This window comes from Anomalospiza imberbis, chromosome 4, assembly GCF_031753505.1.
Source record: "Anomalospiza imberbis isolate Cuckoo-Finch-1a 21T00152 chromosome 4, ASM3175350v1, whole genome shotgun sequence".
Taxonomy (NCBI): Eukaryota; Metazoa; Chordata; class Aves; order Passeriformes; family Viduidae; genus Anomalospiza; species Anomalospiza imberbis.
Window position 1 is genome coordinate 63,562,784 of NC_089684.1, and position 14,261 is coordinate 63,577,044.

At 37.7% G+C, this 14,261-nt stretch overlaps 1 pseudogene; it reads left to right on the top strand.

Moving 5' to 3' along the window:
* The first annotated feature begins 260 nt into the window (after window positions 1–260).
* Window positions 261–2,140, top strand: LOC137473470 (putative RNA polymerase II subunit B1 CTD phosphatase RPAP2 pseudogene; annotated as a pseudogene).
* The last annotated feature ends 12,121 nt before the right edge of the window (window positions 2,141–14,261 follow it).

Genomic DNA, 14,261 nt, shown 5'->3' on the forward strand with positions numbered 1-14,261 from the left:
CTCCAGGAGGACTGCAGCCACCATTTAATTGGACTGCTACCAACACCCTGACCCAAATGGTGTCAGGCTATATTCTGACTTTGTTTGCTTGAGCAGTAAGATATTTTTCATGAGCTAATTATTTCTAAACTTTAAAGAACTGATGCAGATAAAATTCAAGGTTATTTGACTTACTTAATAACTTCAAATTAATTGCTGCATATAATCTTGGGAGAAGAGGAGAGCCATAGGCCAGGGCAGGGGCGAGTGGAGCAGCAGTGACGGTGATGATCGTGGCTGGGACTGGCAAGCCCCATTGGTGGTGCACAGAACATAAGAATTCAGCTGCTCAGAAAAATGAAGATGCTGCTCAAAGGAAAGCAGCTCTGGAGGCTGCACTAAGAAACAAGTTTGAATATGAGAAAAAAACATTGTCTATTGTTAAGCAGCTCCTGGAAGAGGATATTGCTGAAGAGTTCTTTCTAAATTGTGGAAAATGCATTACTCCATTTGCTCACTATAAAGACATTGTTGATAAACATTCTGTCATCAAACTGTGTGGTTATCCTCTATGTCAGAATAAATTGGAAAATATGCCAAAGCAGAAGTACAGAATTTCAACAAAAACAAACGGAGTTTATGATATCATTAAAAAAAAGTGCTTTTGCAGCAACTTTTGCTATAGACCATCTAAATATTTTGAAGCTCAAATTTCCAGAAGTCGAATGTGGATGAGCGAAGAAGAAAAACCACAAGACATAGAGCTGCTGAAGGAGGGATGGAGTGGATGGTCTGGGGAAGAGGTGAAACTATGTGCTGAAGTAATTAAAGAATTTGACACTGAAAATCTTAGGATATCTTCAGATCCATGTGAATCTGGTTCTCATGACACAGCCAGTAACAGCAGTACTGATACTGAACAAGGATTTATTTCTTCTGTCCTACCAGGAAGTCAATCAAGTTCATCCAATTTTGCACAGCCATTGCACAGAAAAAGCATCCTCAAAAAGAAGCATGCTCAGAAAGTCCATGCCAGCCCTAAAACCGAAGATGTAGATGTGGTAGAAGCCACTGAACAACTCTCATTATAAAGTAGACACTCAGGAAGAAAGACATGCTTGCTCTGTTCAAAATGAAGCAACTGCACCATCTTTAGACAATACTGCTCCTGAGAAATCAAGTGCTTCCGAAATATTTGAAAGTACATGTGGGTCACAGATAGTTTTTCTAGGTGTGAGCAAAAGAGGAGCAGAACATCTTAAAAGAACTCTAGCTAACTCAACAGAACATAAAAACCTTGAACTGAGGCATCCAGTTAATTCCAAAGGCAGTTTACTAGTGTTGCTTAAGCAACACTTGTGGAATGGAGAACTGAGGAAACTTAAAAATTTCTCCATGGCCCAAACTATATTTCTTTTTGCTCATCAGAGTGCATAGCATCTGTCAACCAGGAGACTGAAGAACTGATGAGGATGACTTATATACAGCTGATGATCTCAGCACTGTTGCTGTAGGGGAGTCTGAAAACAGTTTGAGCTACTCTTTGCCTTTCACAGGCTCAGGTAGAATAGTTAAGCCTGTGCCTAGTTATGAAAAGTTAAAAGAATCAGAGTTCCTAGAACTCTGAGTAAAAGAGTTCTATAAAGGAAGGTGCATCTTGGCTGAAGAGACAGCGACACAAGCACAAGCAGGGGAACATCCAAGCAATGACAAAGTTGATCAACAGGAAGATCTCATCTTCCCACTTGTTGATTCAAATGCACAAATGCAGATTAGGAAGAGAATTGTCCTTGAAAAACTAAGAAAAACATTATCTGCAGTGTTGGGCCGTCTTCAGATTGCTTCAGGTGATGTTTACACAGAGCTAAAAAATCTTGTCAAAACTTACTGGTTAGCAAACAGAAATATTATTCACAAAAGGCCTGAATGGACTCTCATTGCTATTGTTTTGTTATCTGTATTGTCACAAACAACTCCACTTTTCAAGAATACTCAGACAAGCCCAATGTACACACAGGTCCTAACCACATTTCTGGAAGAAGTGCATTTCAAAAATGAAGATCTGGAAAGCTTAACAAGGATATTTAGAATGGACTGACAAGTTGAATGGTCAGTCAGCTTTAAGCTACTTTGTGTATCTTAAAACCATGCTGGTTAACCTCTGGTTAACCACGGGTTTAATTTTCAGCATTTTTTAAGTAACTACAAGATTGTATCAGCTGGAGCCGAAAGTGTGTGAAGCACATTTCATAAGGCCTTTCTTTTATAAGTCTTCTACCTGCCTATGACATTTAGGCCTGTTCATTTGGGTCAGATAAGTGCATTGCTTGTTTTGCCAGCAGCGAAGCTATGTAAGTACCTTTACAGAATTATTAGTAAGTTAGAGAATTATGAGTAAGAGAATGCCTTAAAAATCTTTTAGGTCTAGAATGTATATAAAATAAGTAAAAGTTAATAATCAAAATCCAAGCACAGCTCCACATAATCTAAAATAGTAATTAGTCTATTGCCTGTTCATGACTGAGCATGCTTGAGATATTTACATTTTTAATGCTCTCCAATAATGTACAGCAGTCCACTACAACAATAAGAAATTACAAGAGCTCTTCCACATATAGAAAATTAAGTGAAGAAGAAAAATACATAAAATATGTTATAATATTATTTAAAATGAGGCATAAAACCTCTGCAGGAACAAAAAATTAATAATATAATCAAATAATAAGTACATAGCTTTCTCAAGGCTATATTTTGCTACTCATATTTTATGTCTTTTCTGTTATACTGGTAAGCAACATGAGAGTATTTCTGACTATCAACTCCCTGATGGCTCGGAGTAAGAAAAATAGAGCTAGACTGTGGTGTTTCGTTCTTTTCCCCTAGCCCCTGGGCAGCTCTGCTGCCTGGAGCGGCACCGCCTCTCTCCAGGACCTGGGTTTCGCTGCCTTTCCTGGACACCGCTCCGTTCCGTGGTCCGGGCAGGGCTGGCCGCGGTTTCTGCCACCATGAGCCAGGGACTCTGGCAAAGAAGCGAAGGAATTGTCTGATTCACCCACAAGGGAGGCTGAAAGTCTTTAATGGCTGCAGGGAGCTGCAGCGGAGAGGTTGCGACCCGCCTCCAGCACCCCCGTGGGGGAATGTGGCCCCGAGTTTTGGGAGGCGTGGGATTTTATTGGGGGTGGAACAAGGAGAGCAGAAAGCCCTCCCGCCCAATGGGGACAGACGCTGTGGCAATGATGAGGACCGCGGCGACCAACGGGGATGCGACAGGGGCGGACCCCGGGCTCTGGGGTGAACAGGATTGTGGGATAGGGATGACAAGCACCGAAGTCTCCGGACGGGATGGGGGGTGGTTACAGGAGTGACGGGCTGAAGCTCCAACAGTGAGAGACTCGGAGTGAGCTGCCGCGGGGGTGGGGGGAGAAACACAGGGGGTGCGTGGGGGTACACAGAGCTCGGCTAGCTAACACAGATTAGAACTCCTAATCTACACCCAAATCCGGGATGCTACACTAGACTATTTCAGTGCTAGGGCAAGAGACAATGGATACAAATTGAAACATACTTAAATAGAGAACAATTTTTTCACTCTAGGAATGGTTGAACACTGGAACTAGTATCCCTGAGAGGATATGGGGTCTCCATCTGCACTGATTTTCAAAACCCAGTTGAAGTTGGTCTTTAGCAGACTGGTTTAGCTGATCTTCCTTTGAGTGGCAGATTTGAACTCGATTGGACCTCTCCAGAGTCCCTTACTACTGGAACCATTCTGTGATTCCATAAGAACTCATTGAGAAAGAAAGGGAATTAAAACATAAAGCCATTACCTCTCTTCAAAATAGACCTCTATTCTAAGGTGAAGGCAATGAATGAATATATAGCTGTATCCGTGACTAGTTTTGGAGGTCGTGGTATTTACATGGAGAGTAATTCCAAGATGATCTTCAAATGGGTAGTTAAATTTAAGTAATAAACACATACAAGTCTACTTGAATATAAGGTTTCCTTTTTTTTTTCTCCCATTATCTAGGGGGGAAATAGAGAATACAAGACCATAACTATTGAACTGAGCCTCTAGAGTTTAGAATGAGAACATATACGAAATAAAATACACACTGCTGCTGATGCTAGAATTATCTACAATACTTTAAGTTAGAGTGCTATCTTCCTGAGGCAACAGGCTGTTTGTGCCAGGTCTTGTCAAAAATCAGGATTCATTTGTACATTTTTGATTAGGTACACATATTAGAGTTTCATTTTATTCTTTGTACTTTAATTGCATTTTGCCTCAGGCATTCACTTAAGATAGTGTTCATTAAGGTATGTTTTTCCATTTTGTCTTTTGTGTAGACAAAAAAAAAAGAAGCTATGCTCAGAAGTGAAAGGCTTTGATAAGTAATTTATTTTGACAACTATTCTGTTATAGCAGCAAGGTAAGAAAAGCTATATAACAGGGGTTACACAAAATCAATTTTTTCCATTTGCATTACAACAAAGATCATATATCTGAAAATATTTTATATATCATATATCAAAACAATAATTATAACACTTGAGCATATATTTGAAAAATAATTTGAATTTTACTGGATCGTTTTTCAATATGCATTATTTTTAAAAAGCCAGTTAATTTTTTTCAGTCTGAAAAGATTTGGAGGGTTACAGTTAATTATATTTTTCAGATTGCAAAATTTCTTAAATTTGGCCAAAAATGGTGTGCAGTGTAAGTAGTCTATTCAAAGGAAAAAAACATTTGAAATGTTTCTGAAAGGCAGAAAATTGATGTTTGTGAAGCAAACTGGGTTTTATTTTTAAAATGTACTCTCCTACAGCTTGTATAATTTGATTCTTAATGATCTGAACAACCATTGTGAGGTTATGCTCCATTCACCACAGTGAAATGGGGAATTACGTACAAACATTCAAAGCCTCAGTGTTAAATTCCATTTGGAAAATCAGGAATAGGAATATGTATAGTCTGAGATCTATTTTGAGTATTTTTAATTATTAAGGCACTTAATAAATAATATTTTGTTTAGTTACTTTGCCTAAAATCTCTAAACTGATAGGCAATATGACAGACTGGGCAGATGTCCTGGAGAAAAATACAAAGACTACAGTTCTGGGTGTCATAACTTCAAGTTATGCTAGAGAGCCCCTGAGGGAAGGAACTCCTCACTAGTACTGGGGTCTCATTCAAAGTGTTAAGAGTTCTACAGATGCTTGAAACAGTGACCACAATATATGTGAGAGAAACATTTGACAGGGCTAGAAAAGGAACCAAAAAAAAAAAAGGAAGAAAGAAATGTAAAGGGCATATATGGTCATATATGGGGCTTTCAGGCAGGCTATCACTTAGCACTAGAAACTGAGCCTGTGAGCCTTGATCAACCAGAAGAAGATGAGGTTAAGGGATGCACTGCTTATAGTTATGTGAGGAGAAATTACAGGCACAAAATGGTTTTAAGCCAGGGACAATAATCACAGGTTACATTTTGGAAGCTCAGGTTACCTCGAAGGAAAAGATGCATTTCTACCGGGGTAGTAGTACAGCACATGACACAGGGGAGTGTAGAATCTGCATTCTTTGAAGTTTTTAAGACTCAGCTAGCCAAAGTCACAGTGACAGAGTCTCATGTTGACAAAAAAGAGGCTGGATGTTGGATCAAACAACTTCCAGAAATTTCTTCTGAACAGTATGCTGCGATTCTGTGAAGGTAATCAAAACCAAAACAAACAAACAAAAGCCACAGATAGATAACTTAGTTGTAAATGAAAACAAAGGAGATGTCTCTCATTTTACTGACCTGACAGTGGAGGTCGTCAGGGTTAGTCTGGGCTGGCCTTGGTTTCAGCTGGTTTTATGTTTGGATTAGTTGCTGGTGGCCAAGTGATCAGTGAGGCCAGCATTTTCAGCATTTTATCTACAATACTCTAAAGTTCCTTGACTATTTCTTTCAAATCCCGAAAAGGTGAGGAAGTGAAGCAAGTAACAGCAGCATCTATTCTGTATCTCTGCTGGGTGGTAGTCATTGATTTTCAGACAGACTCTGTCTTTTTTACAGGCTGTTACAGAATGCACAGTGGAGTATCACTATCATTAAAATGATTAACTTCTGTAAGATCCAACCGATTTTTCTTTTATTTCTAATGAATTTCACTTTTTCTTTGCAATTTGACACAATCATTGTATCCCTTTGGCAGTGATTCTTTCTTACTAGGTTAATCATTACAAAGGTAAGAAAAGCATTGTTACAATTACACTTGCTACTCCCTTTCTAACACACCGAGGAACTTGTTTGTTCTCTGTTCACCCATGGGTCAATGGCTCTATACAGGAAACACTAAGTCTCAGTTCAAACTTATTATCTTACAAAATTGTTCATTTGAATGAACAGACAGTCTCAAAATGAGCTTATCAGAAGCAGTTGGTGAAAAGTGACTGTGTAAGCCTGCCCATCTGGCTGGAAACACAAAGTAAACCTTGTAACATAATTTATATCTGATTTACATCCAGATGGACTTCTCTTTCACTGCATTAGGTAAGAACTAACAATTTTAAGTATATGCATAAACAAGTCTCAACTAGTGAGTTTAAAACCACTCAGTTTGTGTTGTTTCCTCCATGTCTGCCACCTTCATTTCAAAGATAAAAGTATAGAGTACTTCAAGCATGAAATGAGTGAACTGACATCAAGAAATAAAATTTTCCATTTAACTTCTGCTAGGATAATAAAGTGATTGAATTCCTTTTGATGTAAGAAGACACCAAATTGCAAGACTGAAAAGTCCTACGCAGTTATAGAGGTACCATTCCTATTTATATCAAAAGACGGGATTGTCAGAAAAACTGAGTCAAATTCACTGAGCAAGTTTATTGAACAACTTACTCAAATACTGTTATGGTGCCCTAAAATCAAAGAACAAGTGAACATCTAGATGAACTTACAGATATAAGCACTTCTATCTCCTGTTTGGCTTCTCTCACCAAAATTTTTCAATTCTTCTATCTGCTGTTGGAAGATGCTTCTCTCACCAAAATTTTTCTCATTTAGCAGTTCCAAAATGCATGGAAGAGTTTCTCTGAGTGATGATTTTCAATGTAGAAAGGATAAAACCTTGAAAAAGTGTAATGAGGTGCATTCTGGTAGTACATCTTTAGTGACAAGAAACTTTATACAACATTGCATTACGAACAATATTTGAAGCACTAATAATTAAAAAAAAACAAACCTACACAAGCTACTACAAAGAAATTTATCACAGATAGTTTTATTCACATGACTGAAATAAAATATGTCATATAGTCATACAATACATTTTAAGGGACTTTTTTTTACTATATGCATTTCTGTCAGCTAACATTCCATGCCACTAAATTCCAATATTTATTTGTAAACAAACTGGTCTTCAACTGATCTATTAATAATAAGAAACGCTTAATATAGGCTCATGAAAAACCCCAAACAAAAGACATGTTATTTCTTAGTGTCTTGTGTAAAACATTCTCAATAAATATAAATATTGCAATATTAGTCTGTTTTTTCTTGCTTGTGCAAAAGTAATAGAAAAATTTCAATATGCCTTTCCAAATTAAAAAATATTTTTTTCTATAAGTATGAAATACTTCAAGTTGGCAGTGCTTGAAACATTCTGAAAAATAACAAATCAAAACTGACATAGTTAATGCAAAGAAAAGAAGGCAAAATGGGATATGCAATTTCTTTTTTGCTGACTTGTACAGAAGCAAACATCATTCTGTAATGATGCATTATGACACAAAATAACAGGGGATGAGGAAGAGGGCAAATGCTGGGCTGGAATTCTTCCTGCAGCATTATCAGAAGTTTCAAAGCCTCTCACTGATTCTTGGTTTTTTGTTTTTTTTTTTTTAACTAGGATAAGCATGAATCATCTTAACAGCTCAATTGCCAGTGTTAGCGAACATGGAAATTATCAAGTAATACTTATTAACACTGTGAGGAACCCTGAGCTGAAGGAGAAATGAATATATAAATATATTGCAAAAAGAAGCAGATTTATGTGCATAAGTATGTTAGATTGATGACCAAAATATATAAGTAAAAATTTTGAGAACACTCAATCTCCAAAGCCAAAATCAACTTCATTTTAACAAAATTTTAAAGGTCTTTCATTATAAATTTGGCCATAATTAAAGGCATGAATTAGATGGGTATATTCTTAAAAGCCCATCCTTGTATGCTTTTTAAGCATATTTTACAAAACTGTGGAAGTGACTTTTATGAAAGAATATTTTCCTAGCAGAATAGTTTCCTTTCATGATTTGGAGGAGTTAAGGACATTTGTTTGCAGATTTTCTGTGGCGGCTACCTGCCACGACCTCAAGCAGTTGAGATGCGCCGGCCAGCACTGCCCGTATGAGGCTGGGTGGCCGTCACATGTGCGGGCACTCCAGAGGTCTGGCGTCTGCCACCCTGGTACTGCTGAGTGCTGCAGCGTGGGTTACGCAGTTTTGGTAGCTTCACACGCTGAGAGGAGACAAAGAGACGAGAGAAGGACATTTTGTTTGCGAGCCCAAAGAGTTTTATTCCTGCATGCGTGGTAGGAACAAAATGCTCTTGGGGGTATTGCAGTGCCAAAATGCTGGGGAACAAAGGGTGGAAGCAGATTAAATAGGGGGTGGGCAGACAGGGGTGTAAACCTGTCTTGCACAATGGGGACAAACGAAAGACAGGATTGACAACCCACGGGGAGTGAACAAACTTCACTGATTGGACCAAACAAGGAGGAAGCAGGGGGAAGTGAGAAGATTGACAGTTAACAGTGGATCTGAGTGGCAGGAACTCTCGGGGTAAACAACTTGGGGCAAACCACTGTGAGGGGAACAATAGGTGAGTACAAGAAACAAACCTAACTGACATTAATATAACTGACTAAACAAACCCAACCTACAACAATTTTCAAAGTAGCAGAAAACACTAGAGTTTTGCATCATTTGCTTACTTGGATGCAGCTCTGGGGTCACATCCACAACTTCAGATGTACATCAGTTAGTAAACAGCAGACAATAAAGTGAGTGTCTTGTACTATATAGGTACAGGAACTATCCAGATCAGGTGCTGTGATAGCATGAGAATCAGGTTGGTGTCTTACATGTATACATTGTATAGAAACTTTCATTTTACATGCTATATGGAGATGGGTCCAAACTATCCAAGTATGGTTTTCTTTGGTATTGACTTAGATGGGTGAAATTATATCAGAGGAAAGCTTGTATGACAATGAAATGAGAAAGATTTTAGAACTACAGAGAGAGTCTTTTAGTGCTGTACACATTCAGGTATTCTGTGGGATTCTAGGATGACATATGAGCCCTACCTTAAGCTCAAAGTAGATTGCAGAAAAAATGGAGAAAAAAAAAGACATGCCTGGTTAGTAAATTATATCTAGATGTTTGATGCAAATTACTCAATTTCAATTTACATCAGTACTGAAAAGCATGGCATCAGTACATTTTATTGATTAAAACCAGACAGAATTATAAAAAATGCTTTTGTATTTTGAGATTTTTCCCCAGAAAGAAGGTTCAACAGAATTTCTGTTAAATTTATGAATTAAATGTCCTTAAATCCTTGAAAATTGATGCAAAGTTTTAACACTTCAAAGAGCATCATAGCTATTAAGGATAAAAATTACATTTTAAAATAATTTTTGGCAAATTAAATTTAATAGAAAATTATTTTGACCTATCAAAATTAATTATGATCATGTTAGATCATGTTATAGGATCATAGAATCAAGATATCAGAGAAATTTTGAGATAGATGGGGACCTTAGAAAGGGACCTTCTTTGAGACAGAAAGCTAAACCTTACAGTTCAGATTCCCAGCTCAAAGAATGGTCAGCTAGCACAAGCTAGCAAGTTCAGTTGGGTTTTCAATGTCTCCACAGATGGAGATTACACACCCTCTCATCAACGCCTCAATTATAGGTGAGCTCTGGAATCATGCTCTGATTCCAGACTGGATATATCCATTTTGTTTGAGGTTGCAATAAGAGAACTAGATTGAAGTGAAAGCTCTCTGGAAGTCAAATTTCATTCAAAGTAAAGTAGTCTTGAGCCTGCACAAATTTCTTTAGGTGCTGATTTCTTATTGATCTGTCATTATATTTTGATGTAGCAAAAAAAACCAAACTAAAGCCCAAATTATTTATGGAGTCTTAGAATTGTGTGTTCGTGATAGAAACACTTTATAAAGTGCTGTCATTTTCCTTAGAAACCGATATTCATGAAATTGCCTAGAAACTGATATTCATGAAATTGCCTATCATTTAACTGTGGCAGAATTGAAAAATAAATTAATTAAATATGTTGTTTAAAGTTAGAAAGAAATAAGAGTGATGAAGATATCTTTGTTTGGGTGCCTGTAGGAAATAATCAAAATGAAGAACATATTAGAATAAACACCACACAGACTATGAAATACATAATTAGCTATTCTAGAGATACAGCAAGAAAAGCAACCTGTCTAGTCAAATCCTTATCTATTTTAAATGAGATAAACATTGAAATTTTATTGGTTTGGACCAGATGTACAGAATTAATTTTAGTTGTGCTTTTAAAAATTCAGTCCTACCTAGAAAGAATTGTAATTTAATGGTTTGAATTTTATTCTAAACTTATTTCAAGAGTCCATTTTTAATGAAAGCAAAAGTTCAGTTTAATAATCTTGAATTTGAAGAATAAATGAGACAATGAATTGGTGCCTGGAGTTTTCATGCTTCACCAGGTATAGCTTACAGTGATAAAGGTTACCATTAGTGTAAATAAACCAAAGTAATTGTGAAATCACTGACAATTTAAGAGAAAAAACACAGTAATTAAAGAACTTTTATCTACCTTTGACATATGCATTGACTATCTATTGAAAACACTCCAAAGAACTTGGGAGGAGGAGCAAGAAGGCTTGTTTTCTTCATGTTTTTTTTTTTTTAATTCATGAAAGTGGTTTACTTGGAGTCAAGACTTCAGATACTATATTCAACAATAGACCTCAGTCTGTCTCTCCTGCTGCTCACACTTCAAAATTTAAAGATAAGTAAAATACATATTCAATAGCTTCAGTAATGACTTTGCACAGGCAGAATTCAGGTTTCATGGAAAGGAAGCTCATTAAATGAATTAATAACACCCAAATAATTGTCATTCATATTTTATAATGAAATTCCTATAGATATCTCAATTGTAAAAATATACATATGGGAAAAGATCACTAGATCACCAGAAAAAAAAGCACCCTTTGAACCTATCACACTAAGTGATGAATGGACTATATAAAAAGTTAGTGTGGTGAGCAGCACCAGCAGCTACAGTAAGTTCTGGGGAGTGAACACTGGAATGGGTTGGGTACGGGGTTCCTGGAATTTGGGGAATCTGAGTGGAGAACCCACCAAGAGTCAGAAGTGCTGGCAAGTGAGGCTGATGTGGTGAGGGCATTGCCGGGGCAATGAGAGATTTAAGTGAGATTTAAGTGGCTCCTGGGAGCGCTGTAAACAGGGCAGGCAACCAAGGTGGGGTGTGGCAGTTCTCACAGGAGGGGACAGGCATCCTCCCAGCCCCAGAGGCAAGATCAACTAGTGATCATTACCCACCCAGCTAGAGCAGACCTAGCTTTGTTTTCACCTGGAGAAAAGCTGTCATCAGAATGAATATGGCAACCCAGAGAGAACTCCCACTTGTAAACATGCAGCTATCTAAATCTCCATCTGCAGGGAATGCCAGGCTTCAGGGAGCGCCTGAGGATGTCATTAGTATATTACAAAATAATTATTTTGTTCTTGTCATAGGTTGAGGTAAAATTAAATATTACAAGCTAAATTGTGGAGTTAAAAAAGCTTTTTAAATATATAATTTTATTTTTAGTTTAATATTTTGGATCGTTCTCTTCCTTAGAAAAAAACAACTTTCCCAAAGTTTATTTTCAGAAAGTTCATTAGGATAAATTTTAGGATATTAGGAAAATTAGGATAAATCAAATCTTTTTGATCCTCCTAAGTCCTCCATGACTTAGGAGGGTAGTGAGTTCAAGTCCTAAATGTTTCACTGGAATCAGCATAAACTGTGAAAATTTCATCTAGAATTGAAGGCTTTGAGCAAGAAGAAATAATTTTAGTTTCTATTAATATTCAAGTATATTTGAATTAGACAACACCAGCATAGTATAAAAAATATGCGTAAACATCTATTTTTTCATTAACTAAGACAGATATATCACACCTTTAACAACTAATGTTTCTTTTATCCTTGAAGAAATTAGCAGATGTTTTTCAGTTGTAGCAAGAAAGCTTATTTATAATTGTTATTCTCTGCCTATATGAGCTCATAAAGCTTACAATAAATCTACTTTTTCCCCTTGCAAGACATAATTATCAAGCCATGATATCAAATAGCTTAAAATTTATGGAATATTTTCAGGTAATGATAGGAAATACAATCATATTTTACAGTCCAATAAAAAATAACTAGGCAGCATCTCTTTTATAGATAAAACATTGTATCTTTATTGTAATATCATTACCCCAAAGCATCTAAACTCTATTTTACTAGCAAATTTTGGATATAGACCAGAAAAATTTTTCTGCTTGGATACATGGTATTGAAATTGTCTCTTTCTGTAGCTACTCTCTTCTGATTTATAATTCTAGGGCAAAACATGAAAACACCACTAACCAACATAGTATTTGATATTTGTGCAAATGTTGGTGTTTAGCTAAACTTTTGCCTCACATACTGCTACTATATACTGCTGTAAGTGAAGAACAGATTTGAGACTAACGAAATTGAACAACCACAAGTCTATGGGGCCTGATGGCATGCATGTATCCAAGGGTTCTGATGGAACTGGCTGATGTTGTTGCCAAATATCATATTTAAAATGTTATGGCAATAAGATAACGTCCCCAAGGACTGGAAAAAGAGTAACATACCTCCTATTCCTAAAAAAGGGGAAAAGGAAGATCCAGGGAACTACAGATCAGTAAGTCTCACCTCTGTGAGTGTTAAGATCATGAAGTAGATCATCATGGAAACAATATTAAGGCACATCCAAGACAACAAGGTGATTTGAGACAGCCAGCATGGCTTTATCAAGGGAAAATTGTGCTGACTAGCAAGGTGCCTTCCATGATGAAGTGACTGCAATGTTTGACAAGAGAAGACCAACCTAAAATTCTGTAAGGCCTTCAACATGGTCCCACCCCACATTCTTATCTCCAGGTTGGAGAGACATATATTGGCAAGGTCGTCTATTTGGTGGGTAAGAACTTGTTTGGATGGACACAGCCAGTGAGTTGTGGTCAATGGCTCTATATCTAGGTGGAGGCTGGTGACAGGTGGTGTCCTCCTGGGCTCTGTCTTTGGCCTGGTGCTCTTTAATATCATTACCAAAAACATAGTCGTGAGATCGAGTGCACATTCAGCAGGTTTGCAGGTGACCCAAAGCTGAATGGTGCACTTGACATAGTAGAAGGAAAGGATGTCATTCAGAGGGACCTGGAAAAACTTGAGAAGTGGGCTTGTGGGAACTTCATGAAGTTCAAGAAGTCCAAGTGTGATGTGCTGCACCTGGTTTAGGGCAATCCCAGATATGAGCACAGGCTGAGGAAAGAACTCTTTGGTAGCAGCTCTGTGAAGAAGGATTAAAGGGCTCTTATGGATGAGACACTGAACATGAGCGAACAACATGCCAGAAAGCATGCCAACTTATACCCCAGAAAGCCAACTTCATCCTGGGATCCATCAAGAGATAAATGGCCACCAGGCTGAGAGAGGTGATTCTCCCCTTTACTTGAGAGATCCCACCTGGAGTATTGCACCCAGATCCGGGTCTTTGGCATGAGAAAGACATGGATGTGTTGGAACAAGTCCTTGAGAAGGTCCCTATGGAGGCAGGCTGAGGTAGTGGTGGTTGTTCAGCCTGGAGAAGAGAAGGCTCTGGGGACATGTTATAGCCTTCTAGTACTTAAAGGGAGCTTATAAAAAAAAGATTGGATGGGTTTTTTTACATGGGCAGAGAGTGATAAGACAAGAGGGTATGGTTTTAAACCGTTAGAGGAAAAGTTTAGATTGGCGTTTAAGAAGAAATTCTTTACTGTGGGAGAGGTGAGGCACTGGCACAGGTTGCCCAGAGCAATTGTGGATGCCCTGTCCCTGGAAGTGTTCAAGTCCAGATTGGATGGGACTTCGAGGGACCTAGTATTCGAGATGTTATCCTTGCCCATGGAGGGAAAGTTGGAATTAG